The 27831-nt window shown below is 50.0% G+C and overlaps 1 protein-coding gene across 5 annotated transcripts in view; it reads right to left on the bottom strand.

The window, feature by feature from the left end:
* The window catches only part of DNAJC13 (DnaJ heat shock protein family (Hsp40) member C13), a 1667846-nt gene that overhangs the window by 542920 nt on the left and 1097095 nt on the right, over positions 1–27831 (bottom strand). The gene's annotated exons all lie outside the window — the stretch shown is intronic.

The raw sequence follows: 27831 nt of genomic DNA, 5'->3' as shown, positions 1-27831 counted from the left end.
TTGAGAAGAATCCTTTTTGTCTTTTCCCTTGTCCCCCTCCCCCTTTATCCTAAGATTTAGAAAAGTCGTGCTTCTTCTTGTCACCTCCATTACCATTTTCTGCTTAACTCTGGTGTGGACCCATTTGTCTGCCTTCTTTCCCAATTCTCGGGGAGAGGTCAGATCAGAGTCCACCAGGTACTGGTGCAAAAGTTGATTCTGACAGTTATTAAGGATGTGCTTCCTCATTATCAAATTATACAATCCTTCATAGTCCTGTACCTTGCTTCCATGAAGCCAGCCTTCCAGAGGATTAATAGCACCATCAATGAAATCTACCCAGTCCTGGGTGTGTGCCTTCTGGGTGTCTGCACTGTTCAGTGGTTAAGCAAAACCCATCTATGAGTGCACTCTTCAGAACTGAATAATTGCCAGCATCCTCTTCTCTAACAGTGAGGAGCTTATCTCTACCTTTGTTAGAAAAGGAGAGCCACAAGATAGCTGCCCACTGCCCTTGAGGTACCCTCTGAACTTTACAGGCCCTCTCTAAAGCAGTGATCCATTTCTGGATGTCATCCCCTTCCTGATAGGGAGGGACTATCCTGCTCAGGCTTCTAGTATCAAAATAGTTTCCCCTGACTCTAGGAACACTAGGGCTGCCACCATGAGACTCTAGTCCCAGCTTTTTGGACTTCTAGAGCCTCCCTGTCAAGGGTCAACTGGTTTCGCCTGAGTTGGAGTCTAACCTTCTCAAGTTTGATCAGGTGGTATTCCCTCTCCAAGAGTACTCACTCTGGTTAGAGATGGAGGTGCCTATGGAACGTTCTGATGCATTGCACTCAGCAGAGGGAGACCTAGATCTCCTCTGTCTGCTTTGAACCCTCCCAGGAGGAATAAAGAGGGACCTACTTCTAGGGACACCCTCTGTGCCATCTGCACTATTCCCTGGATCAGTGGACATCAAGGTGGGAGTCTTCAGACTACTCGATCATGCTCAGAATTAGGACCACTGGGGGTGACCCCTCCTGTACCATCTTCTGGAGCATCCCCACCCACTTTGTCCTGATTCCCTAACCTGTCGAGGTTCTGGAGATCACCTAGGATAAGCAGCACTAAGAGATGCTTAATGGTTGGATTTCTACTGGTTTTTAGCTTCCTAGAAGTACACAGGGTGGGTCCTTAGTTCCTAGACCACTGTATCTAGAAGGGTGCACTAGCATCCCAAACTAAAGACATGGTTACTACGTGTAGTGTGGTGTTGCACCTACCTAATTAGTGTAAACTAAACTCTAAAAGGTTGGAGAAAGGGTTGTGCTAGACCCTTAACTACCCAACCCCGAGTTCAGTACAACTTACTTATTTTAAACTCTAGTATATATGCCTAATGTTAGTGATGGTTTTTCAATTAATCCACACCAAGATTAGCTGCTAAAGCAATGCAGGCTTGAATACCAACCGCTGCATGCCAATGCAGGAGGCAGGCTTAGTATATGGTGCTCAGTTATGGAAGTGTAGCACCCTGCACTAACCCAGACAACCCTTATGGTGAATTTTAGTGGTCTTAGACAACCTTAGTGCGCTCTCTAAGTGGTAGCTTTGGAAAGCGGCCTTCAGGCTTAGTCCAGAAGGAGAGTAAAGCAGCTTGTTTTACCAGATCTTAATCCTATTGGTATAGGTTAAGCGAAAAAGAACCACACAGTGTATTAATAAAAATAGGTATTTATTATATGACACTCACTAACAGATAATGATATCTCCTACCCGGAGCAATAACACAATGCACGCAATACCAATAGGTAAGTAGCACAAATACACAGTGGTCGCCAGAGGGAGACCAAACCATATACTAAAATAGAGGGATGCGAATTGCAAATCGAATCAAGACTGTACCCAGAAGAGGTAGAAGTGCTGGGGACCCAAGGAACCACCCGAGGTTAGCACCCAGGAACCCCATGGAGGCCGTGTGTAGTGTGGGAACATGACTGTGTACTCAATTCAAGTCAATGGGTAAGTCGTGGTTGGAATTTTAAAGAAGGACCCTTCCCAGTGGAGCCTGAAGAAAACCTGTGGAGAACAGAAGGTTGGAGAGCCACCCCACCCGTGGATACCCTAGGAACAAGGATATCTACACCAGGGAAGCCGGGTGCATGGGTGTGAAGTGACGCCGGAAACCACCCTAGAACTCCATGGAAGACTTCAGGAAGATGCCGCTGTTGAAGAAGGTGAAAGTGTCCAGTGGAACCCGAAGGTGGATTCAAGTTGAGAAGTGTCTGCAAGCAGAGTGGACAGAGTCTATGCCACTCAGGAGTGACCAGGAGGCACAGGAGACGAACGCCCACCGATGTCAGGGGATGCAGGAGAGTGGACAATGACTTTGGAGCTGCAGCGGTGTTGACCAGGCGACACTGTGGTAGACCAGGAGCTGTACACAAGCTGACCCACGCCAGATGATGAGAGCTGAAGGGTCGGAGTCCGGCGGGGGCACCAACAAGCCTTGGCAACAGCAAACAACGTGGCAAGCAAAAAAGGTGCAGAGTTAGGACCAGCAAGGTCCAAGTGACTCACCACAAGCAGGGGAGTCGGAGTAGGCCCCGAGCAAGCTGGGGCGTCCACTGGAGTCTAAGAAGACCCTCGAGAGGCTCCTCAGGCCGGAGGCACAGGAGTGGCAAGAGGACCACAAGCAGCTCACCAAAGATGCAGGCCACAGTGCAAGAGATGCAGTGAGGACGAAGATCTTGGTGGTAGCAGATGCTTGAGGCTGGAGCTTCTTGGAGTCTGAAGATCACTGGTGAACAAGCCTTGGCAACGGCAAGGTGACACGGTGCACAGGGGTTTGGTTCCTGCGGTTCCGACGAGGGATACTGGGCTAAAACTCTGTGGGAGGACAGTGCAGGCGTCAAGGGAGTTGTAGAACCACCACCTGTGTTTCTGACCCCTTCGGAGTCCGTGGAGCCCAGGAGCAGCAGACCGGTCAGCTTGGTTGCGGTGCCTGCAGATGCATGTAAGTAACTCCTTCACTTCAAGGGAGATTCCTTCAGGTGTCTTGGATGTCTACAGGTATTGGAAGGATCCTGCATGGAGCACAGGCACGAAAGTTGCAGCAGACGAGCAGGACGCCCAGACCAGGAGTAGCAGGAGTCCTCACAGTTGCAGTCTCAGTGCCCAGAGCAAAGTCCAGCAAACTCCAGAGTGCCCAGACAGTCGAAGATGAAGTGGTGTCTTGATCTGAATCTTGTCCCACGACAAATCTAGGGACCCACCCACAGGTAAGCCCTTAAGTACCCTAAGGAAAGGTTTGGGACGATTCAGGGGTCCCTCACAGAGGAGGGGCTGGACAGTGGAGAGGATACTCCCATGTCCTATGACCAGTTTCACGCCAGAGCGGATACTGGTTTAAACTGGAGTATGCAAGGATGGCACCATATGGGACCTTCAAGCAGTTTCAGTGGTGCTGGCAAGAGGCCCCACCCTGCCGCAATACACTAAACTCTGTGTGGGAGGTGGTCACACCTGTGAAAGGATGTCTATTGTTCTGCCTTCCCCGGCTCAAGCTTGGCTCAGCAGCAGGAGGGCAGAAACATGTGTCTGGTCGGCTGCAGCCCTAGCTTGCTGTCTGGTTCTGGAAGACGGGTACCGGGAGCTCTGAGGGCCTCCCGTAGGAGCTTTACAGTGCATGGAACCGTTTACAGTGTGGGGGTATGATTCCAAAATGTTTGATACCAAACGTGACAGGGTTAGTTTCAGCCAGTTTAGAGACGGTCATCGGGTAATGACGCATGACCACTCTCTGTGTCGTAATGGCTGATGCACTTACAACCTGGGAGAATGGACTTCAAAGGTTGTAGGGGTACCCGGCTCATGCAGGATCACCCTCACACTAACAACCAAGCACCCTGCCTTCAGCATTGAAAGGCTTGCCTTAGGGATGACTTATAGGTTTTAAGTGTAGTGACCTCAGATATAGGCAGACCTATATTATGTCATAAGTGGTGCTAGCACCAGCTTACACAGGCTGCACTGGCAGGCCTGGAGTCACAATTTTAGTGGTCTATTCTGGGTTTTATAATACAAGCTTCAGCCCATGGGAGATCCCTGGTGTACCTATGCCCAGGGTACTGGGGACTTATAAGGGTACACCAGTAGCCAATCTGGGGTGTACCTAAGTACTTACCATAGCCAATTTAGTGGAGAAAGCACAGAGGCTGTGGTCCTGATTAGCTGGACCCCAGTCAGACTAGTCAAAAACAGCATAACACCAGGCAAAAAGTGGGGGTAACCATAAAATCAGATCCTACTTTCCTACAGTATCCCACCAAATTTCAGGAATGCTCTGATCATGGGCAATAAATTGACAGAAGGTGCTCAAACAGATAGCAAGAGGACATCGGAGTAGAGAGATACCAGCAAATAAGGGACACATAATTAGGGACCCCGGTGGGAGTGATATTGGTGGAGCCAGTACGGTAAAGGATCCTATACCAATTGGAAAGATCAGCAATGACGGTGGGCACACTTCTCTGGCGCCCTGAGATACAATCACTGAGTTGGAAATGAACTGTTAACCAGCACCCGTGCCAAGGATTGAACATATACCAACCTCCGTCAAGACATAAATTGGGCTCCCACGCAGATCCTTTCAAGCACTGTGAACATATGATTCCATTTGCTGCCTCTTAGAAAACAACCACTGCTTCTAATTCAGGATCTAGTTGATACAGCATAGCATATACCATCCAGAAATTGTAGGACATCAAGCAGCAAGGTATAGAACAAGCTTGCACAAATTTAAACACATAGCCAATATTTTGGCCAGGATTTTGTTATCCAGATTTAGAAGGGACAAGGGGAGGTAAGAGGAATACTCAACAAGATCTTTATCCGGTTTTAGGGTCACTAGGAGGGTTCTGCGCACTGTTGGTGGCAATGTCTTGGTAACCTTTAACTCCTGATAGACCTGCAGTAGGTGTAGTGCTAAAATAGAAATGTCTGCATATTCTTTATAGGAACTCAGTCATGACCCCAATGCTTCCAGGGGCTTTACTGTCGGGCAGCATGCGTACTGTTTGTTTAATGTCACATACTGTTATTGGTTGTGCTAGATATTCTGGAGGCTTCTCAGTCAAGCTAGAATGAAGTCTTCCAGATACTGTTATCTCTGAGTCAGGGCAGGAGTTATGTTATGTATATAGCTCAGTGTAAACGTTCATGAATTCTCATCTCACACATCTCAGTAGTTCTGATGGAGTTGTACACCAACTCCACCAGACTTCTACTCGCCCCCTCTACTTCTCCATATCTATGTGTAGTTGCATATTTGCCCAAGTAGCATACTTCTTGGTCAGATATGTCTACATATTTCCTGAGGAGCTCAGATATTTGATTTTGTATCGATATTTCGGGGTTTTCCAAATAAAATGCCTCTTTCTCTTTAAAAATGGCTTCCAGTTTAGATAAGGTGGTCTTAATTGAGATCAATATCTCAGCATGTTTTTCCATGCATAGCATCTGAGGTAGGCCTTTAAGGCTCCTGCACCCCCCAAAAACAGTTCGCATTGAAACTGAGGTCTCAAACACACGACAATGAGGGCAGACTGTTGGTTACTTGCTTGAAGAAAGGAGAGGACTTAATCCATGTGGTAAATATATATGGGCCTAATTCTGATGACCCGAATTTTTGGTCCGGGGTAGTTAGCACCTTGGAAGGTTTCCCTCAGGAAGATCTCATGGTGGTAGCAGGGGATTTCAACATCCCACTAGACCAGATTATCAATAGACAATCCAACTGTCATTACAATGCAGCGAGCACGAATGCCATACTCCAAACGATTTGCTCCAAATTCAACCTGAAAGACTCTTGGCGCCTCCAACATCCAGATACCAGGGACTTCACCTTTTACTCTATCCCTCACAATTCCTACACCAGGATAGACTACATTCTTGTTTCTGGTTCCTTCACTCGGTTAATCGAACATACGGATATTGCCCAGAGGCTGGTGTCTGACCACTCATGTATTAGCCTTAAACTGGTGGGTTGTTATAACGAACCTGTGCCTAGGAGATGGCGGTTTAATGATGAGGTTCTATCTGATCCAGTGGACAAGAAAAGGATTGAGGAGGCCATTGTGGATTACCTCAGACATAATAACATCTCTGAAACCAACATAAATAATCACTGGGATGCCTTAAAAGCCACCATTAGGGGATTGATAATTGAAATAAAACAAAAATAAATAGACGTATACATTTGGGCCTAATCCAATTAGAACAGGAGATTAAAAGTCTAGAATCAGCTCATTCGAATGCTTTACACGACTCCAATTTACTCACTACTTTGATGCATAAGAAATATGAATACAATAAGATATTAAGCCAACGAGCGGGGGTGTGGGTCAATAAATTCAAAGCTCTGAACTTATGTGAAGCCAATAAGGCAGGTAAATTGCTCACGTCCTACCTTAAACTCAAACAGAATAAACAGGTTATCTCATCTATTAAAGACTCTAATGATCAAATCCATACCAAACATAAGGACATCCTCAATACTTTTAAATCGTTTTACCAGCAGCTATATAACAATAACCAAACTTTCAACACAGAGGAGTGCACCATATACCTTGATACCCTCAAGTTACCGCAGCTTTCAGAAGAAAACAGATTCATGCTAGAACAAGAAATTAGTGAGTTGGAAATCGAACGGGCTGTAAAGTTATTGAAGAATAATAAAGCTTCCGGGCCCGATGGCTTCTCTGCATCATTTTATAAGGACTTCTGAGATCATTTGAACCCAACTTTAAAACAAGTTTTCAACCATATTGCTTTTGATGGTACACCACCAGACTCTATGCTTGAGGCTAACACAATAGTTATTCCAAAGGAAGGGAAAGATCCAACTATGCCAAAAAACTATAGACCTATCTCTCTTATCAATGTAGATTGTAAGATATATGCAAAGATTCTGGCCGCTAGACTCAATATGGTTCTCCCTAAACTGATAAGTAGCTCCCAAGTTGACTTTCTCCGCAATCGCATGTCGAACGATAACACATGCCTGCTATGTCATGTTTTGGAGAATGCCCCTACCAAACCTGAGCCATCAATCGCAATTACATTGGACGCTGAGAAGGCCTTCGATAGAGTCTTGTGGGCTTTCTTGGAACAGTGTATGCTTTCCTTTAACTTGGGGAAGGCTTTCTCCTCTATGGTTCTGTCCCTCTATTCGAATCCATCGGCCCGTATTGCGGTCAATGGTTCTCTATTCGACCCCTTTTCTCTACACCAGGGCACTCGACAGGGCTGTCCTTTATCCCCCTCACTGTTCGTGTTGGCGCTTGAACCCCTTATTCAGAGCATTAAACTAAACTAGACTATTAAAGGTGTGAACATCCATGGCGTTCAAGTGAAATTAGCCGCATATGCAGACGACATCTTAATAGTGACAGAACAACCGGGACCATCAATTGCTGCCCTGATGGATACAATAACAGAATATTCTGCTCATTCGGGGTATAAGCTCAACAGGGATAAATCAGAAGTTAAACCACTGAACGTGCACTGCACAAGAGAGATTCTAGGGGAATCGGGCTGGCCTGGCTGTCTGGATACATTAAATACCAGGGAGTTGAGTTTGATTATAACATTAGGAGTACGTTACTTCAGAACGAGAAAGTATTATTGGAAAAAATAAAAAAACTTCTGGACTCCTGGTCCCCGAAGTTTATCACATGGTGGGGCAGGATCGAAATAATAAAAATGATGGTCACTCCCCTAGTTAATTATCTCATAAATATGCTTCCACTCTTTTTGACAGATGATTTTCACAAGAAACTGGACAATCTCTTATCAAACTTTCTCTGGTGCAACAAAAAAGCTAGGATTAGTATTAAAAAACAGACTTGATAAAACGCTAGGAGGTGTAAATCTCGCAGATTTTAGAATATGCCAGTATGTTTTTTTGGCCAAACAAGGCTCATATTGGATCTCAACGCCTGGCGATTACGTTCCTGTCTGGTTGGAGGTAGAGAGAGCTATTCTTAATAACCTGAACACTTCTCACAGCCAATCGCCTTTATCCCGCTTGCTCGAAGTCAATTTTTAAAAATACTAAAATAGCACTCTTGAAAATAGACCAAAAGTTGGAGGTGAGCGTTAAGGGCTCCAAAATGGAATCATTATGGTATAATAATAAAGTACTCTACAAGGGCAAATGTTTGAACTTCGATTCTTGGCTTAAGGGGATGTTTTTCCCTTGTCAATTAGAAAATGCCTCTTATCCAATAACGTTCTCAGATCTCCAAGCTAGGTACAATTTAGCCAATATTGAATTCTATAACTTTCTAATAGCACAAGCGGCCATATCAAAATCCAAACTATCCTCTACCCTGCCTTCGCTACCATTGTTTGTGACTAAAATTGACAAGCTAGGCCATCAAGTTTCTCTGATATATAAACTCTTGCGCCCCAAAACCTCGAATCTCAATGCTCACGTGGTTGAATTTTGGAACATGCATTCCTCCGTTCCTTTAACTGACACTTTGTGGGCTAAACTATGGCACTCTGTCTCACGTAACAAGGTGTCTCCAGTACTTTCCCAGACCAAATATTGGCTATTACACAAGGCCTTTTGGACGCCTGCACGTTTATTTTCTTTGAACATACGAGATGACACACTGTGTTGGAATTGCAAACATGAAACGGGGGCTTAGCTCATCTTATTTTTCATTGCTCGGACGTGGAGTCCTTTTGAGATAAGGTCTTTGCATTTTTGTCAAAATTATTTAAATGTACATTGGCTAAAGAATTCTCCACCCTGACTATGGCATCTCTGAGAGTTGACCTGGACTCTGATGGCGAAAAAGCTCTCCTGGACCTCTTGTTGACGGCAGCAGTGAAAATGGTCCTTGCTAACTGGAAGGACACAAGTAAGGCCTCCTACAAAGGATGGATACATTGGGTTACTCACCAGAGAGGTGCGGACAATGTGGCCTTGCAAAACTTACCTTGGAGATCCCCTTCTAGACCAATGTGGTCCACTCTGGACAATTACTTTGACTCTCACAAACCCCCGTGAGCTTCCTTGCAATCCTATTGTATACCCCTTGTTGTATTTCATAATGATGAGTTTTGTGTGGTTTCCCTTATCTGCACAGGAAACATATGATATAGCTGGATTATCCTGTTGACAAGAACTTCAAGGAAATTTCTTATGTATGAACTCTTGCTTCTCCTCTGCTCATATTTATTTTCTTTCTTTTTATTCTTTCCTTTCCTCAACGTTCCTCTCTCTCTCAGGAACGATTGTTAGAGGTATCTCTCAGGTTAAAATTTTGCGCAGCCAACGTATTTTTGCTATTTCAATGTCGACCTTTTGGCGTATGTACACCATGTCCTTATCTTAACAATGTTACACACCCCTGGGTTGTTCCTGATTCTTTCTCTATTTCAAAATCAATAAAGCATTTGAAATTTTAAAAAAACAAAAAAACTGAGGTAGTCTATAATTGCCCCAGGCACCTCTTCTTAAAACACAGGATCTTGTAGTGCTTCTGATGGGATGTGCAATGGTCATCTACACTGTGCAGTTATACCTGGCAAAATCTGTGTGGTTTTAACAGGAGCGTGAACTAAGTGCGCGGGCAAGATGTGCAATATAAGTGGCCCAATCACCGATTTCTTTAGAAAGCAGCCAAGATTCTAAACTTGAGAAAGTACAATGACCAGAGGAATTAGAGGTGTGCTCTCGACTGACTGTCTGGGAATTGAGAGCAGTGGGTTATGAGAAGTAGTGTCTTAGCAAAGGTGCACAGTGCACTTAGTCTTCAGCCATGTCTGTCTAAAGCCTAATGATAGGTTAAAAGCGCTCCCCATATAACTGAATCATGCGTTGTGGCTGTGAGGTTGGAGGAGATGGAAAAGAAGACAGGAGATGGAAAAGAAGACTGTAGATGAATTGGCATTAGGCCCATATTCATTTAGAAGAATAAATAATTTTTCTTGTATATTCCCTTAAATTATTAAGTAACTACCTTCTGGATCGGAGCAAGCATCACTGCCCCCCAGGTACCCCCTTTTCGATTTAGATCCCACTTGCATTTGAAGAGGATGATGCAAAGAATCAGTGTGCACTCCATTTACTCGTGAACATGTGCTCTGACTGTTTAGTAGGATGTATTAAAGTGATTTGTATGTGATGCCAGTCTAAGGATGCAGTGCTGTGGCAACAAATGACAGACGCAATGCTGAATAAATCAAACATTCACCCCAAGCCAAAAGATCTGGGCTAAATCCATCATTCTTTTGCTCACTACGCTACCGCAGTTTGGACCCAGCCATAGGCAAATCAGTCTTGACCCGGCATCATTTCTCATCAGCCAGGCTAGCTTGAATCCAGTGGCACAGCGAGCAAGGGACCCACGTCAGGGCATAGCTATCCCACTTAAGGCAAAAAATGCTGCAGCAACAAATGAAGGAGTGCGAGCACCTGGCACATTTTACGTGCATTATTCAACTCTATGACATTCCAGGTTAGAGCATTTATCTGCATTCTAGTATCTTGCATGCTCACGTTTGTCTGTTGGTACAAATTTGTAGCACAGAACCATTACTAGCAGAATTATGACATATATTTAGATACACTACCTACACACTAATTTTATCATATAGTATTGCACTGAGCATTCCAAGCAAATATTGCCGCCCATCCCCCACACACACACAATGATCTCCAAATGACCCGTTAAACAACTCCAAGCCACAAACATTCTCCAACATACTGGCATTATTTATACCAAACTATGTATCTGGCTAAGAGCCTGTAGGGGACCAGAAGGACGCCCTGGGACACTGCTATTTACAGTGGCCATTGGAGCTAGTGAATTTACAATTATCTAGCCAAAGCTTCTTATTTACTATTGCATGAATGACTATGTTGCATAGATTACTCCGGTAGTATGGTTGGGCAGTTACATATGCTGTGACGTATTAGTTATTGTTGTTATATTGTCTTACGGGTATACTGGCCATAAGAGCACCATTATTCTGCATTTCTTTTTGGGATCGTTTGTCTTCATTTGGTCCTGGAGATGTGGGATCTCTCAGGTTCCCAGCAACTCTATGTGTTTTTACCTTCAGCTTGTTAACACATGCAGGAGATTTCTGTAAGTAATGAACAAGTTACTTACTTTCGATAACATCTTATCTGGTAGAGATTATATCTAGCCGCAGATTCCTTACCTTTGAATTTCCTGAGGCATCAGAATGGATCCGGAAGTTTTTTTGTGAGCAGTACCCCTGCGCGCTGGTAGGTGGCATCAGTCAGTTTCATGCAGCAGCTGCCGTGCCGGAAGTGATGTCTGCGTAAGCTATATAGGGCCACCTCGGTGCTCTGACATGAATTACTTTTCATGACTTTCCACACCAGAAGAGTGGAGCCATGAATTGCACTGACATTGGTGTGTCCGAACTAGGGCCCTAAAAGGGATCAGCCCTGACCCTAGAGATCTGTCCTCAGAACGGGGAGGATAGGTGGGTCGGTAAGGAATCTGTGAATAGATATAGAATCTATCACATAAGGCGTTACTGAAGGCAAGTAACTTGTCCATCTGATAGAGAATTCTGGCCGCAGATTCCTTACCCTTGAATAGATACCCAAGCAATGCCATCCCTGGTGGTGGGTCTGCGGACAAATATAAACTAGGAAGTCCTGCAGGACTGAACAGGTGAAATGACCGTCTCTGCAGACTTGACTTGTGCAGGTAAGCCCACGTTGCTACCTGGCAGATGTTCAGGTCTGAGACTACACATGCTAACACAGTGGCCACAGCTTTAGCTCTGGTGGAATGAGCCTGCAGCCTTCAGGAGGCTGCTTCTTTGCCAGTACGTAGCAGATCTTGAGGCTGAGAACAGTCCATCGGGAGATGGTGCATTTCTGCACTGCCCAACCGTTCTTCGCACCAACACACTCCACGAAGAGTTGGTCCTCCACCCGGAACTCTCATGTGTGATCATGGTAGAAGGACAATGCGCTTTTTAGGTCCAGACAGTGGAGTCGCTCCTCTTCCTTAGAGGTATGTGGAGGAGCATAGAAGGCGGGCAAGGTGACAGATTGGCGCACACAAAATGGTGTTCTCCACTTTTGTCAGAAAAGAGGTCCTAGTGCAAAGCACTAGTTCGTCCAGATGACCTTAGAAGAATGGAGGCTCGGAGATGCAATCACCACAAGAAAGGCTGTTTTGATGGTGAGCAGCTTAAAGGGACAATTATGAAGAGGCTCGGAAGGAACGCACAGCCAGAATGTGAGAACCAAGTTAAGGTCCCACTGAGGCATAATAAAAGGAGGAAACAAAATTACAATACCCTTCAAAAAACTATTTACAATAGGGGACTTGAAGAGGGAGGGTTGGTATGGCAGCCAGCAGAAACAGTAAGAAGATAGCCCTTGAGAGTACCCAGAACAGAGCCTTGCTGGGCAGGGGAACTAATAAATAATAGCAGCTCAGAAAAAGTGGCAGAAAGTGGATTAATTTGTTTGGATGAATACTATGCCATACATTTTTTCCAATGGCAGGCGCATACCGACGTGGTACAGGGACGCCTAGCTGCAAGAATAACGTTACAGACTACGGGAGGAAGGTCAAAAATTGTCAACTGTCACCGTTCAATCTCCACGCAAGAAGTTGGAGAGGGGACAGGTTCGGGTAGAGGACTCTCCCCTGCTGCTGCGACAGAACATCCTCCAGAAGGGGCAGCCCGATCAGAGGATTGATAGCCATGCTCAGTAGCTCATAATACCAGATTCTCCAGACCCAGTCCCTTCGGACGATCTGCAAAACCCACCTGTCCAATGGTATGGATTGCTCGCGGTGGATGTGATGGCGGATCCTACCTACAACTGGACGCCCATTATCTAAAAGGGCAAGATTAGGGAAGTTTGGAAGCTGCAGCTGCCATGGGTAGAATCACGCTCTCATCAATGCAGAGACTGGGAAGCTTGTGTGCCTCGGTGGCTGCGATAGGGTTAGTGCGGTTGAAAACCCCTTCTGTGGCCATGAAAGCAGCGAAAGACAGACTGGAGATGACATGGGGCAGCAGAGAGACCAAAGGCCTTGGCCGTAGACGAGTCCTTAAAGTGATCCAGTGCGTCTGGCCTGTCACCAAAGAGACAGGTGTCATCGAAGGGCAAATCCATGATGGAAGCTTGTACAACCCCCCAAAAGCCAGACGTACTCAGCTAGTCATGGTGTCTGAGGGCCACTGTCGACAAAACTCCTCTGCCCAGTGAGTTGGTCATGTCCAATCCATAGCGTATAGTGAACTTAGTTGTGTATCTCCTGTCTGTGACCGCTTGGGAGAGAATCCCCCAGGCCGCCTTCGGGACCTGGGGCAGCACATGCGCAACCGTTTCCACCAGTGCGTGGAGTAGCAGCCTAATAAGCATGCAGTGTTCACTGACCGCAATGCAAGGATGGTGGAAGAAAACATTTTCTGTCACAAGCTGTCCAGCCTCTTTGATTACCTGTCTGGAGCGGCAGAGAACGTATCATGGGAAGTGGAGGCTTGGACCACCAAGCAATCTGGGTTAGGGTGTTGGGTGAAGAAATATGGGTCCCCTGGAGCAGGGCAGTGAGCAATCGTCCTATTTACAGAAGCCCCTGTGCTGGCTTTGGACCACGTCCCCAGAATGACATCGGTGAAGGCTTCATTGAATGGGAGTAGGGCGTCAGATGATGAGACTCCCAGTTGCAGCACCTTTGTTAAGATGTTGGTCTAGACTGCCACTGAGGCAACTGAAGGTCGAAGACCTCAGCCGCTGTCTGCACCACCACTGCGTATGTAGCTCCCTCCTCGGTAGCCACGGTAGGGGGATAATGCATGCCGGTATACAGAGATGTATCCAATCCACTGGCATTATCCAGTTCCTCACACCAATCCATATCCTGATCATAATGCTAGAATTCTAAAGAGTTCAGCAACCTCTCCTATTCCTCCCTGAGGCCTAGCCCTTCGGAATAGGGCTCAGGCTCCGACCTAGGACATGGGGGTCCTGTTGGCACCGGAATCAACATGGGTGAACGCAGCTCTAGCTCCAACTCGGACTCGGGAATCACAATGGGGCTGGTGTTGCCAGTGGGCCGGATCCATGGGGGCCCATCCAGGCCAAAGCTGCTGGTACGGAATCAGATGGGGCCCCCCCTGACCCCGAAGAGATGCCTGAGGGGTCGGGCTGCATGGCATCATAAAACTCATTAATTTGAGTAGGGATCGCTCTGGCTCCTGGATAATTGGGGTGGCATGGAGTAGGCCCAGGTTCCGAGGAACCAGGCCGCGAGCGCCGAATGTTCCTTTGTTGCAGTGGCCAACGGACCAGAAGTTGAAGCACGTTTCAGCTTCTGTTGTGTTTTTTGTGCTCCTTACCTGAATGCCTTGACAATTTCGAAAGGGACGAAGACTTTGAACTCCTGGAATGGTCGCAGGACATTCCTCTCGAAAAGGACAGGGACTTCCGTGGAGTTGCATGCCATAACCTGGCGTACAAGTTACTTACCTTCGGTAACAATGTATTTGGTAGGGACGATTCTAGCCGCAGATTCCTTAACGTAGAATTATCCCCAGGCGTGAGACTGGACCCAGAAAACTTTCTTGCCCAGCATCTCTGCGTGCTGGGGGGTGGCACCACAAGACTCCACCCGACATTCTCCGCAGACATGACGTCAGCGAGGTCACATCAGCCCCACCCCGGTGCACTGATGTCAGTTTGCTTCGGAGAACTTTTCCACTACACAACGCGGAGCCATCACAACAAAACTTACAAAGCATGGGAACAGTGTGCGAAACAAACAGAGAAACAAAAGAAAGAGAAACATCACCAGGTGGCAGCAAAGCACCAGAAAGCAACAACAGCAGGCCAGAGCAGAGCACCACTCTGAGGAACAACAGTGCAAGCCAAGGCGAAAGCACCAGAAGGCCAGAGTAGCAAGGCCATAGCAAGAAAAGTGCAAAGCACCATGCCGTGGACCCACCTTGCAAGCCAAGGGCCCTCCTGGAGGCACAAACATGTGAAGGTGGGTGGGGGGGGGGGAAGAAAGAGAGAGAGAGAGAAAGAGAGAGAGAGAGAAAGATAGAGAGAGAGAGAGAGAGAAATAGAGAAAGAGAGAGCGAAAGAGAGAAAGAGAGAAAGAGAGAGAGAGAGAGAGAGAGAATGAGAAAGAGAGAGAGAGAGAGAGAGAGAGAGAGAGAGAGAGAGAGAGAGAGAGAGAGAGAGAGAGAGAGAGAGAGAGAGAGAGAGAGAGAGAGAGAGAGACTGCAACCACGACCACACGGGGAAGGGCCACAAGCCCTGAACAGAGGAGCAACAGCAAACCACCCCAGACTACACTGCCAAGGATGGCCATACCTCCTGTAAGAAGGAGGAGGTCAAAGAACAGGTAATCCATCCGCAGACTACAGTGCCAAGGGGGGGGGGTCCATATCCTCCGAAAGGAGTAGTAAGTCAAAGGACAGGTAAAAGAACCCCTAACGAAGAAGACCGGTCAGGGGTCAGAAACTCCAACAACAGAGGCAAGAGCAAAAGTAAGCCCTCACGCTGGAGAGAAACCAGCTAGAGGGATGCCTGACCGGAAGAAAAATGAAGAGGACACCCACAGAAGACAAGTCACCCAGAGGGGGGCGACTGCAGAAACCCAAGCGGAGGATCCTCGCAAAACGGGGAGGAAGGGCGGGTCGTGAAGAAATCTGCGGCTAGAATCGTCTCTACCAGATACATCGTTACCGAAGGTAAGTAACTTGTACATCTGATAGAGACTACTAGCTGCAGATTCCTTAACGTTGAATTGATACCCTAGCCATGCCCAGAAGGGAGGAGGGCCGGCGAGAGAGCCTCCCCACCAGGAGAGACACAGTGCCCCAGCAGGTAACCCGTCAGAGGGCCAAGAAGGGAAAGGCCCGGAAATCTTGAGCCCAACCAATGGAGAACCGTCCAACACCCCCACAGGGACAGGCAGCGCCCGAAAAGCCACAAAGAACATAAGGACCACTTCAGCCCTCAGGGAGAAGAGGCAGAACTGGAGGCAGGGCCCACGTGAAGAACACATACACAGAGACAGAAAGAGCTGTATACACCCCAGCCGCATCAGCTGACAAGGCAGGGACGGCTGCACCGCCAAAAGTGCAGACCGAAGAAGAAAGGCACAAGAGAATACAGCAAAGGCCACAAGCGTGTAGTAGAACACACGGGCCTGCACCGGCATACACAGCCAGCAGCAGACCACATCACGGAACAGTGGCGCCAGCTGAAGGCAGAGGCCAGGAAGGGCCAAGAAGGGCCAGTACACACCTCAAGGGAGGAGCCGGCACACACTGACCCACGAAGGAGGTGGAACCAGGCAGAAAGAAGGAGAGAGACGGGGGACGGACCAAGCCGTCCACCAGGACACAAAAACCAGGGAAACCAGTCTCCCCCCCAGAACACCAGATAAAGGACCAAGGCGGACAGAAGTGCAAACCGCTACAACGCACTGCCGCAGACAGCAACACAGCGATCCAGGATAAGGACGGACCTGGGCGCAACGCAAACCACTCCAACACCATCAGCAAGAAGATAGCACCTGCGACCTACCGTGACGCCACGGAGAGCAGAAGCCCGAAGGACGACCACACCTCCCCAGCACATGATAGAGCTATATAATAGCTACCAGTACCCCACATAGGGCATGTAACGTCCCAGAACATGGGAACCCTCTTAGGAAAAAAATTCCGCATCAGAGGATAACAGGAAAACCTGCAAAGAAAACCACAGACAGCTTGCCAAGCAGCCAAAAAGAATACACAGAAGGCCTAATCTCAGGGCCTACACGGCTTATATAACAGCCAATACCACAAGTCAAAAAAGGGCCGAAACAGAAGCCAACAGCACCAAAGGCCTAACAAAAGGACCTGAAGGCACATCAACTATACAGAACACACAACCGGGGCTATTTGCTACAAGGCCCCAGGAAAACAACGGAAGAACACCTCCCAAAACACAGACAGACTACAGGTCACTGAGGGGGAGGAGGAGGACAAACCCCCACAAGAAACCTCTGAATGGCAGAATCCGCAGGGGCGTGGAACAAAAGAGTACCATCAAAGGGAAGGTCTACTAGCCGTTCCCTAACGTTCTCCGGGAACACACTGTAGAGTCCGCGATCAGTGTCAGGTCAACGTCGACTGGCGCCGAAGGGGACGCCGGAACGACCTCCGCCACAACACGCGGCGCAGGAGACCGAGGCTGGGTCGGAGCCGGGGCGGCTAAAGAACGGTGCCAAAAAGGCGTCAACTCGACCTCCGACGCGGCACCCACCGGCGTGGAGGGACAGAGGGGGCCCGGGGACATCGGCGCCTGAGCGGCGTCACCTCGGCCTCGGACAAGGCCGCCGCGGGGGTGTGCGGCGAGGCAGAGGCGCCGTGGTCCGAAGGAGGGAACCCCGAAGGGCCGCACCCCGACACACAAGTTACTACTTATGTAACGATATATCTGTAAGAGACATTAGTTAGTGATAGATTCCTTACCTTAGAATATTCCCCAGGCGTCAGTCTGGATCTGGAAAGTTTTCTGCTTAGCAGTACCCCTGCACGCCAGTAGGTGGCGCCATTCGGCTTCGCACCCGTCACCGGCGTCGTGTGCACCAGGACGACGTCACGGAGGCTACTTAGGCGCCACCCATGCGCGCTGACGTCAGTTCTGTACACAACTTTCCGCGCCGAAACGCAGAGTCATGCAAGAAACTGACCTTTGGTGCACTAGGGCCCTAAAAGGGGATGACCATAACCCTAGTAATCAGTTCGCAGAACGGGGAGGATGGGTGGGGCGGTAAGGAATCTATCACTAACTAATGTCTCTTACAGATAGATCGTTACACACGTAGTAACCTGTGCATATGAAAGAGACACGTTCGTGATAGATTCCTTACCTTAGAATAGATACCCCAGCAATACCAACCCCGGTGGTGGGTCTGCGAACAAGAGTCCACCAGAAAGTCGCGGAGCACAGAACAGCCAAAGAAGCCGTCTCTCAGGACTTGACTGTCAAGGCAGTAGTGCTTGGTAAACGTGTGCAGCGAGGCCCACGTAGCTGCCTGAGTAATATCCTGTAAGGGGACACCGCATCCCAAGGCAGTAGTGGCTGCAGTTGCCCTGGTCGAATGGGCACGCAGACCCACAGAAGGCTCCTCCTTGGTCAAGGAGTAACATGCTTTGATGCGCAGAACGACCCACCGGGAGATGGTCCGTTTGTGCACCGCCCGACCTATTTTGGCGCCCACGTAGCCAACAAAGAGCTGATCATCCACCCTGAACTGCTATGTATGCTGCAGATAGAATGCAAGCGCACGTTTTGGGTCCAGACGGTGGAGCCGCTCCTCTTCCCGTGAAGGATGCGGAGGCGGAAAAAAGGTGGGCAAAGTGATGGTCTGCCCGATGTGGAAGGGCGTGTCAACCTTTGGCAAGAAAGAAGGCCGTGTCCTCAGAATCACCTTGTCCAGATGAACAGAAAGGAAAGGAGGTTTGGAAGAAAGAGCCTGGAGCTCACTCACTCTCCTGGCAGGGGTGATAGCTACCAGGAAAGCCGTCTTGAGAGTAAGAAGACGTAAGGGACAGGTATGAAGGGGCTCAAAGAGAGTGCACATCAGAAAATTCAAGACAAGATTCAAGTCCCACTGAGGCATTATGAAGGGCACAGGTGGGAACGTATGCATAAAGAAAACGGTTGACAACCGGGGACTTTAAATGAGAAGGCTGATCAGAAAGCCGTAGGAAGGCAGAGCTAGCCGAAAGATAACCTTTAAGAGTGCCCAGAGCGTAGCCCTGCTGGGCCAAAGAAAGAAGGAACAGGAGAACCTCAGAAAGAGGGGCAGAAAGGGGATCCACAGTCTTAGCTGTGCACCATGCCACAAATCTGTTCCACCTACAGGCGTACACCGTTTTAGTGGAGGGATTCCATGGCTGCCAAGATGACATCACAGACTTCGGGAGGAAGATCGAAAGGTGTCAACTGTCGCCGCTCAATCGCCAAGCATGGAGGTGGAGGCTGGACAGGTTCGGGTGGAGGACCGTCCCCTGCTGCTGCGACAGAAGATCCTCCCGAAGAGGCAGACGGAGCGGGGGATCGATGCTCATACTGAGTAGCTCGGGATACCATACTCTTCGAGCCCAGTCCGGAGCCACAAGAATAACTTGAGCCCGGTCGCGCCTGATCTTTTTCAGCACTCTGGGCAGAAGTGGTATAGGCGGAAAGGCGTACAACAGACCGCAGCTCCACTCGAGACGAAAAGCATCTGAGCGAGTGCCGCCTTGGAAATTCCAACGCACAGAACTGATGACATTGCGCGTTCTCTTCGGAGGCGAATAGTTCTAACCAAGGCTCTCCCCATCGTAGAAAGAGACCTTGCGCCACATCCAAGTTCAGACGCTACTCGTGATCCACCATGCACCGGCGGCTGAGTTTGTCCGCCCTGGCGTTCAGAGAACCTGCCAGGTGTCGAACCACCAAGGTAATGCCTTGATGTCCCAGCCACATCCAGAGACGCAGAGCCTCCTGACAAATGGTCCACGACCCCATCCCGCCCTGTTTGTTGCAATACCACATGGCAGTGGGGTTGTCCGTGAACACCTGCACTACACTTCCCCGGACAGTGGGAAGAAATGCCTTCAGTGCAAGCCGGATCGCCCGCAGCTCCAGAAGGTTGATATGGAGCCGGGACTCCGCTGGAGACCAGAGGCCTCTGATCTCTGCCTCTCCCATGTGGCCTCCCCAGCCGAGGAGGGACGCATCCGTCACTACCGTGTGCTCCGGTTGGGGAAGGGAGAGGGATCTGCCATTGACCCAATCGCGATTCGTGAGCCACCACTGCAATTGACGTGCAGTGCCCTCTGAGATCTGGACATGATCGGACAGGTTGCCCTGATGCTGCGCCCACTGGAACTTCAGGTCTCACTGCAGAGCCCGCATATGCCATCTGGCATGCAGCACCAGCAGGATGCAGGAGGCCATCAGGCCCAGAAGCCGGAGGGACTGCCTGACCGAAAACCGGGATAGAGGCTGAAAGAGCGGAACCATAGCCTGAATATCCCGGATTCGCTGTTCGAGAGGATAAACCCGAAACAGCCTCGAATCCAAAACCACTCTGATGAAAGGGAGCTTCTGAGGGGGACTCAGGTGCGACTTCGGCACATTGATGGAGAACCCCAGCAGATGCAGGAGGTCGGCCGTAGTCTGGAGGTGGGAGACAACTGCCTGGGGGGAACCCGCCTTCAACAGCCAGTCGTTGAGGTAGGAGAAGACTGACAACCCTGACCTGCGCAGATGAGCTGCGACCACGCCATCACCTTCGTGAACACCCGAGGGGCGCTGGTAAGGCTGAAGGGGAGCATGGCAAACTGAAAATGCTCCTGGCCTACCGTGAACCGCAGGTAACGCCGGTGGACCGGCAGGACAGGAATGTGAAAATAGGCGTCCTGCAAGTCCAACGCTACCATCCAGTCTCCAGTGTCCAGGCTAGAAAGGACCTGTGCCAGAGTCAGCATCTTCAACTTCTACTTCCGGAGGACGCAATTGACGTCCCGGAGGTCCAAGATGGGGCGCAGGCCCCCCTTGTTCTTCTTGGGGACCAGGAAGTAGTGGGAATAGCAACCACTCCCTACTTCCTGATCGGGAACGTACTTGATGGCCCCCTTGGCCAGGAGGGCTGTGACTTCCTGACGGAGAAGAGCCAAATGATCCCCCAACATGCGGTGGTACCGAAGTGGCATGGCTGGATGGGAGGACAGAAAGGGGAGCAAGTAACCTTGGCAGATTATCTGCAGCACCCACTTGTCCGACGTAATCTCGCGCCAGTGGTGGAGGTGAACACTGCCACCCACTGCCGTGGGGTGCCCCCTGAAGCTCGGATTAGGAAGGTTTCGAGGCGGAAGTAGCGGGGTGGAAGTGGACTGCCCCGCACGCTGGTTACCAGACCCGCCCCTGCGGAACCCACGTCCGCGGCCTCGCTGAGGCTGGCTCTGCACAGGCTTGCTGGAAGAGCGCACCTGGGTACCCCTGCCCTGGCCACGAAAGGAACTAAACCTCATCAGGGCAGGATTTTTCGAGGAAAGACCCAAAGACTTGGCCGTGGCACGAGAGTCTTTAAAGCGCTCCAGGGCATTGTCAGCCTTATCACCAAAGAGGCGGGAGCCATCGAACGGCATGTCCAGGAGCGAGCTCTGGACATCGGGTGAGAAGCCAGTGGAACGCAACCAGGCGTGGCGCCGCAACGCCACTGTCGTGGAAAGCGCCCTGCCCAACGAATCAGCGGTGTCCTAACCACACCTGATGGTAAACTTCGCCGCATCCTTGCCCTCCGCAATTGCTTGGGAAAGGACAGCCTGGACCTCCTCAGAGCACTGAGGCATAACCTCCGCCACCGAATCCCACACTGCGTGGGAGTAACGGCCCAATACGAAGGCAGTATTAATAGATCTCAACCCTAAACTGGCTGAGGAGAACAACCTCTTGCCATATTGGTCCAGCCTTTTAGAGTACTTGTCCGGCGGAGCCAAGGGAAAGGCACTCTGCGATGTAGAGGCCTGAATGACCAGGCTCTCAGGTGTTGGGTGAGTGGTCAAGAAGGCGGGATCACCAGGCGCCGGGCGATGATGCCTAGCGGCGTTCTTATCCATCGGCGCCCCCGAGGCCGGCTGCAACCAAGTACCCAAGAGGACTTCGGTAAAGGCATCATTGAAAGGAAGCAGCGGCTCCGACGACGTAGACGCCGTCTGGAGCACATCCATAAGGAGGCTGATCTTATGGGCCACCGTACGGAGGTCGAGGTGGAGCGTCTCAGTGGCTCGACGCATCACCATAGAGTAGGAAGCGCCCTCCTCCATAGTAGGCAGAGGCGAGGCAAACGAATCGAGGCAAACCCCGGGTCAGAAGACACATCAAGTTCACCCGCGTCTTGAAGGTCATCCACCCTATCCTGCTCGGAGTCACACTGCCGCGCAAGGGGGTCCTCAGATCCGTCCCAGTCCTCACCGGCTCCGGGGAGCGACAGGGGGACTTCGGAGAGCGAACACGCTTCTTCGACTTCTTCTTATGGCCTCGCTTACCGGAATCTGAAGGTGAAGACTTAGAATCTTAAGAGTCCGAGGAGCGATGGGTGCAGTCCCGCGAGTGGTCTCGCGAACGGCCCTTAGACCCGGAGCGGCGGCAAGAGGAGTGCCTGACCTGCAGCAACTTCCGCCGAAGCTCCCGCAATGCTTTCGGGCCATGGCACGGCAGTCCCGACAATCCCAGGAGTCGTGGTCGGTCTCCAGGCAGTAGAGGCAGACATCATGGGGGTCGACCCGCAAGACTTAAAGCCGGGCCTCCCTACGTGCACCAGGAGACAAGAGGAGAAGACAAAAAGTGGTCATAAATTGACCGAGGTACGTGCTCAATCCGGAACTGCGCTTTCGGCATGGAAAAAGAAAGAACTGACGTCAGCGCGCATGGGTGGCGCCTAAGTAGCCTCCGTAACGTCATCCCGGCGTGCACGACGCCTGTGACGCGCGCAGAGACGCCACCTACTGGCACGCAGGAGTACTGCTAAGCAGAAAACTTTCCGGATCCAGACTGACACCTTGGGAATATTCTTAAGGTAAGGAATCTATCACTAACGTGTCTCTTTCAGATGGCACCACATCCGCCGAGCCTGGATCCGAACCTGTTGGCGCCGGAGCCACCGCAGAAGTCTCCGCACGCGGCAAGGGATCCGCAGACATCCCAGGTAGAGACGGAGAAGGAGGAACAGCCAAAGAGGCCTGCAAGGCCGCCGCATAGGCCTCCATCTGGGCTCTGGTCGCCCCGTGCCGGGGAACGGCGGATAGGGTGGCGACGCGCGGGGCCGCACCATCCGCGGAGAACCCACGCCCCCAACAGGCTGGGGACCGGGCCTCGGGGACAAACTGCGACACTTACCAACAGGTGAGGGACGCCCTTGCGGCCTGGGAGAAGGACGATGTCAGAGACGGAAGCGGCGGTTCTTGAAGCCATCCACGGGGGACGGACGCGGCGATGCCACCGACCTGGACATGCATGCCAAAATGAGTTTCATCCGGCGCTCCCGCCGGGACTTCGGCTTCATTTACTGACATGCCTCGCAGTCCGTGGAGTCGTGGTGCTCCCCCAAACACCACATGCAGATGAGGTGAGGATCCGTTGCCGGAATCTGGCGCGCGCAAGACGAGCACATCTTAAAGCCAGAAGGCATTTGCACACTGTTCTCAACAAAATTGCCTAAAAGTGGAAAAGAAGGCCTGAAGGAGGCCAGGGACAAGATCCGGATCCGCGTTGCACACAGAAAAGAAGAAAACTGACATCAGCGCGCAGGGGTGGGGCTTATGTAACCTCGCTGACGACACGCCCGCGGAGGACGTCGGGCGGAGTCGAGTGGTGCCGCCCCCGACGCGCAGAGATGCTGGGCAAGAAAGTTTTACGTGTCCAGTCTCACGCCTGGGGATAATTCTACATTAAGGAATCTGTGGCTAGTAGTCTCTATCAGATAATCGGAGCACGACCTGGAATCTTGGACACGCTGCAAACACCACAGACATGGCGCGGTGACAGTCGCCACAGGATTTGAAACCTGTTTTCCTCAATAACATCCTCGACACACCAGGAGGTTAAAACCTGTAATAAAATTTGACAAAATGTCACAAAAATTCTGTCAAAAACTGACAGAGTGGTAGCTCTTCTCTAGGATCTGTGCTGGCTGAGCAAAGTGGCCCCTACATAGGGAGACGAGGAGTCACTTCCGTGCAGCCACCGCGCAGAACCGATCAATGGCACCTACAGGCGCCCAGGGTTGCTGCTCATGAAAAATCTTCTGGATCCTTTCTTATGCTGGGGAATGGTGGGCCTGTTCAACAACATAAATGGGCAGATACTGTCTCCGCCACATAGATCAGTCAGTAGTGACTTTGTAAGGTGTTTTATTGAGCCCGTAGCAGAATACTCTGGCATGCTGATGATTCTGAGGTGGTTTCTTTGAGAGCGATCCTCCAAGTCCTTGTTCATGGTACGTTTGGTCGGCAAGTCTTTTTTGAGAGCATTGTGCTTGCGCGCTTATTGAGCTGAAGCTCATTATCAGAGACACGTCGTTCTGACATATGTAGTCTCATGGCCTATTTATTCAAACTTTCTTGTCTTTCATTTGATCAATTCTTATTGTCCACTAGTCTATCTTTGTGTCTACTGATTTCAGACTTTGTTGCATGTTTCGGAAAATTGTTTTCATATTGCATTCGCTGCTATGGGAGGAAACATCCATGTTCTCCAATTCCAGCACTAAGGGCCCGTGGTCAAGGGGACTCAGCTGGTCTTTTCAGGCTGAACACAAGCTTGGCCTGCCAATTATCAGGTTTTCCCATATCTGGCAATTCACTGGGAAAATGCCCCTGCACTATCTTCAATCACAGGGGGGCACAGGGGTTGATGCAGCAGGTAGGCAATATCAATAGCAGCAATTAACAAGTCCCAAGTAGTAAGATTAGAGGCACTACAGTCTAGAAGATTACAGAAATTACAGGTCCAGCCTTCTGCCCCCATAAGTGTTGAGGCAAGCCACCTATTATAGTGTACCAGGGAAAAGCTAAGTAACAGAAATGCATGCTGTGAGAAGTTGGCCTGATATATGATGTCACTAATTCTAGTGTACACCCTGTATCAGTCCAAACAGCCCTTATGGTGATTGGTTGTAAAGTCAACCTTATAGACCAGCTATCCTAGTGGTAGCATGGACAAGAGCAGTCTTAGGCTAAACTCTGAATGGCATGTGAAGCCAGCTGTTATACCATATGTAATCCCTTGAATACCAAATGAAAGGAAACTACAACAGATATATATAAAAAAAGAATGTATTTATTCTAGTCAAACCCTCAGCACTCTTTATGAGATTCGAGGTAAGTACAACACAGTCTTATTTAAGCATACATTAAGTCACACAGGTAAGTAATACAATTAGGCCCTAGGGGCCACGCAAACCATATACTAAGTAAGTGGTATAAGAACCACTGTCACAAACACAGGATAGGCCTAGGCCTAGGGAATCGCTGGGGCTACACTATACTACCAAAGGTTAGGAAGTGGGAGGCCCACGGGATTCAGGTGCAGAGTGGAAACACTCAGGCGTAATGCGTAAAAGTCGATAGAATTACTAGCAGTTAGAAAGTAACAGTTTTAGGACACTTCTGGTATAGCTAGAAAGTCGAGACTCGGAAACTAGACCCTAGGATACTCAATACCCTTGTGAGCACCGAAGTACTCAAGTTACCTAGCCCACGGGCTGCGGGTGCATAGGTGTGAACTTGCGTCGGGTTTCGTCGTTGACTTCTATGGATGCCTGAAGGAAAGTTGCTGACAGGCAGTCAGTGAAGAGTGTCCGGTGGATCCCAAGGAGGGGATCAAGAAGGAAGGAACCTGCAAGCAGAAGGGACAGAGTCTAGGTCACCAGCCAGGAGCCGGGAAGGAACCAGGAAGGAACCAGGCAATGTCATGAAGATGCAGGTGAAGAGGTGAAGCTTGTTGCAGCAGCCACGGTTACCAGGAGACGTCGAGGACGACCAGGACCAGGAGGTGAGCTGTCCCACGAAGGCTCTTGCTGTCGGCGGCGTCGATGTCGAGTCAGGACCCAACAAGCCTTGGCAAGCGGAACCCACGCAGAATGGAGGACTTGCTTCTGGTGCAGACCAGGAAGGTCTGGGGTGCTTCTCTTTCACAGAGGAGCGGGTGCCAGTCTGGAGGAGCCGGACCAGCAAGATGAAACAAAAGGTTCGTCGTCGCAGAGGCTACTAGCCAACGGGCCAGCAACCGGACAACACGTCGAGCAACACAGGTGCAGAAGGGCCCTACGCAGAACACGTGAAGTGTGGGGAGCTGGTCTTCTTTGCAGATGGTGCTCGGGAGTGGGGCTTCTCAATTCCCCAAGCACAGCCTCGAGGGAGCCTCGGAAGTCGCGCTAGTCAGTTACTAGCCACTTTTCCCAAGTCGCCGGTCCCACGTCCCTCGTCGCCTCCACGGGACTCAGCTTCGCTGGAGATGTGGATCTGGTTCAGAGGTGTCTGGAAGTCTCGGCGCTGGTCAGTCTCTGCAGTCGTCCCTCGTAGGATTCAGTCGCAAAGCAAGCAGCGGTCGCTGAATGGTGCCTGGTTGCCCAGGGTGGTCACTCCTTGGCCACAAGGGAGATTTCTTCAGTCTTCTTCCTGAGGTCGAATGTCGAAGGTCCAGAGTTTCTGTTCAAGTTGCAGATTCAGGTTAATCTAATTTAGCAGGGCTCAGCTAGCTACGGATATACTGGGCTAGTGGGCTGGGCTAACTGCAAGGTCCCTCCTATGGGTGGGACCAGGAAGGGGAGTGGTTACACCCCCTTTCCTTTGTCCAGTTTCGCGCCAGAGCTGGGGCTGGAGTGTCCCAGCACTGGTTTGAACTGGACTATGCATGGAGCACCTTGTGTGCCCCAGGCATGTCTCATTCCTTTCAGCCCTCCCTGCCCTAATACACTAAAGTCTGTCTGGGGAGGTGCTAGCACCTCCCCAAGCAGGAAACCTATCGTCCAGGCCTTCCTGGCTGGGAGGGCTCCCAGCTGCAGGAGGTCAGACTCGTGTCTGTGGCAGCAGCATCCATTTTGTGATGCTGAGGCTTTGGTGAGAGTTAAACAGCAAAGTAGGATTTTAACATGTCTCTCCCTCTCAAAGGGAGGAATAATATCCTCATCACCAGAAATGGTATGGGGGTATTATTCCAAAGTTTTAGACACCTTACACGACATGTTTTGATAAAGCCAAACCATAGTTACCATAACCGTTTAAGATTATAAGGTACTTTAAGAGTATATGGTAAGCTATATCATAGAACAGCTATAAGGACATGGTTCCGAAAGCTGCAGACAGGCTCAGCTCATGCTAGAGCACCATCTCACATGTTACCAAGCACTCTGCCTCCAGGATTGTTAAGGCCTGCCATAGGAGTGGCTGATAGGTACACATGTGTCTATATATAAGGTAGGTATAGGAATATTACACCTAAGCAAGGGGTGATTACACAACCTTGCCCCAGCTGAGTGATCAGCCAGTTGTGTCATAATGGAAGGCCAGGCAAGGGGTGGCATAATACATGCTGCAGCCCCTGGTAGGCCTAGGGTACACCTATGCCCTGGGTACCTAGGGTACACTGTACAGGGTCCAATAAGGTGATCCTTACCAATTGGGTATGTACCTAGGGTACATGGAGTGATTTTCAAAGAGAGAGCAGACAGCCTGAGACCCTGAATGGCAGGATCTCAGGCCAACTAAGTCGAAAAACCAGCTAGACACTAGGCAAAAAGTTGGGGGTAACCATAGTCAGATATTCACCTTCCTACACATGCAACAATATCCAAGCTCACCAGCTGCTTGTGTCAAATGAGGTGGCAACCAGCGGGCTTATCTCTAGTTTTGTTGTGCGTGGTTCTTCAGCCCGCCGCCATTATCTTGGGGTCCTGGCTCAGGCGCCTCAGCATGGACCCAAATAGTACCCCTCACCTCCTTTTTTTTTGCCAGACTCTCTATGACAGAGCCTCTGGCTGCCACAGCAGGCCTCCCTCTCGGCACACCAGTCAATCTCTCCCATGTGCTAGAGTCAATGCAGGAGTACCGCTACCATATCGTGGGCCCACAGGTGCAGTGCTCCTGCCTGCAGGTTAGTCGGAGCTAGGGATGGCAAGCTTGTGTAGTCTGTATCCAGGGCCCGGCGTTGGATGCCACTCTTTCATGTTACATTCCATAGCCTCTAATATTGGGGTATGTATCCCCACAGGAAAGATGCACACTTTA

The sequence above is a fragment of the Triturus cristatus genome, chromosome 10 (assembly GCF_964204655.1).
Source record: "Triturus cristatus chromosome 10, aTriCri1.1, whole genome shotgun sequence".
Taxonomy (NCBI): domain Eukaryota; kingdom Metazoa; phylum Chordata; class Amphibia; order Caudata; family Salamandridae; genus Triturus; species Triturus cristatus.
This window is presented reverse-complemented; position numbering and strand designations above follow the sequence as displayed.